The 1,784-nt window shown below is 45.2% G+C and overlaps 1 non-coding gene across 1 annotated transcript; it reads left to right on the top strand.

The window, feature by feature from the left end:
* The first annotated feature begins 387 nt into the window (after positions 1 to 387).
* Positions 388 to 471, top strand: trnas-gcu (transfer RNA serine (anticodon GCU)). Its single transcript has one exon. It is a non-coding gene; the product is annotated as a tRNA-Ser (tRNA).
* The last annotated feature ends 1,313 nt before the right edge of the window (positions 472 to 1,784 follow it).

Here is a 1,784-nt window from a genome sequence, read left to right as displayed (position 1 = left end):
TGGTCTAAGGCCCTGGATTTAGGCTCCAGTCTCTTTGGAGGCAGGGGTTCAAATCCTGCTGCTAGCTGAGTCTTTTCAAGGCAGTGGTTGTGGGCTCTGGCACCACAAAGGCTTTACAGGGGTTGTGGCTCCTGTGCCTTCTGCAAATGTGCTTAAGAGTTGCCATTAGCTGGCTGTCTGGCTTCAAAAAAAAAAAATGAGCTCACACTGTACCGGAGCCCCCAGACCCAGGTGCTGAAATAGCTCCCAGGGTTTGGCAACTGGTGTCAACGCCGGCTGCTCAGTTTCACACCTTGCTTTTTCAAACAGCAAGTCCAAACAACCACTCCTCTACGGAATTGTTGCGGTCTCTGTGGACATTTGGTCGTGGGTGCCACAACTGCACCTGACGAGGTGGCCGAAAGTGGTTAAGGCGATGGACTGCTAATCCATTGTGCTGTGCACGCGTGGGTTCGAATCCCATCCTCGTCGCTTGTGTGCCCTTTAACCTCCTCTTTACCACAACTCTTGCACGCGCGCAATGCATCGGAGTGCTAGAGGGGATCAAGAAAAAGCTAGCCCTGGGTCTAGGTGTTTTAGCAACGTGGGCTGTATTTCCATGTTGGTTGGACACAGATGCTGTAAGGCTGACGGGTCGCCACTGGAGATCCATGCAGATCAATGCAGTGCACAGTCCCGAAGTCAGCGGCCCAGATCAAAGCGCCTTTATATATCTCATCAAAACCAGATGAAATATCTAATTGGTCTAGATTAACTGAGTGTGTTAAAGATATTAGAAATTGGATGGCGAAAATTTCCTATTATTAAACTCTGACAAACGGAGATATTACTTATTGGCCCAAAAACTAGTACACAGAAGCTCTCACAATTCAGCTTGCACCTAGAAGGATGCACTGTTACTACTAGCTCAACAGTGAAAGACCTGGGTGTAATATTAGACAGCAACTTATCCTTTGAAAACCATATTTACAATATCACAAAAACAGCCTTCTTCCATCTTAGAAATATTGCCAAGCTTAGGAACATTTTATCTGTATCTGATGCAGAAAAGCTAGTTCATGCATTCATGACCTCCAGACTGGACTACTGTAATGCATTACTAGGTGGTTGTCCTGCATCTTCAATAAACAAGCTACAGTTAGTCCAGAATGCAGCCGCCAGAGTTCTTAACAGATCAAGAAAATATGATCATATAACCCCAATATTATCATCCCTGCACTGGCTACCTGTTAAGTTTAGAATTGACTATAAACTAGCTCTACTCTCATACAAGGCTCTAAATGGTTTAGCTCCCACCTATCTATCCAGTCTTCTAACACATTACAATCCACCACGCTCTTTAAGATCACAAAATTCTGGACTGCTAGTAGTTCCCAGAATATCAAAGTCCACAAAAAGGAGGTAGAGCGTTTTCGTATTTAGCTCCAAAACTCTGGAATAGTCTTCCTGACTGTGTTCGGGGCTCAGACACAGTCACCCAGTTTAAAAGTAGACTAAAGACTTATCTCTTTAGCCAGGCATACATCTAACACTTCCCATAACCTTGCACGCCAGTACATCTGATTAAATGCACATTCAGCTAGTACTGCTAATATTATGAACAGCAGCTACGCTAATGCTGTTCCATTGTTTCCTTTCTTCTACCCATCCCGAGGCATACAGAGACTGTGCCGGCTCCAGTGGCATCCGGAGATGGACCAGCTCCAGCTGGGTTCTGCTTGTGAGGATTGGAATATTCAAGCAGTGCCATGGACAACAACCTCCTTATTGATTCACATAACACT

Source organism: Hemibagrus wyckioides, unplaced genomic scaffold, assembly GCF_019097595.1.
Source record: "Hemibagrus wyckioides isolate EC202008001 unplaced genomic scaffold, SWU_Hwy_1.0 Contig21, whole genome shotgun sequence".
NCBI lineage: Eukaryota > Metazoa > Chordata > Actinopteri > Siluriformes > Bagridae > Hemibagrus > Hemibagrus wyckioides.
This window is presented reverse-complemented; position numbering and strand designations above follow the sequence as displayed.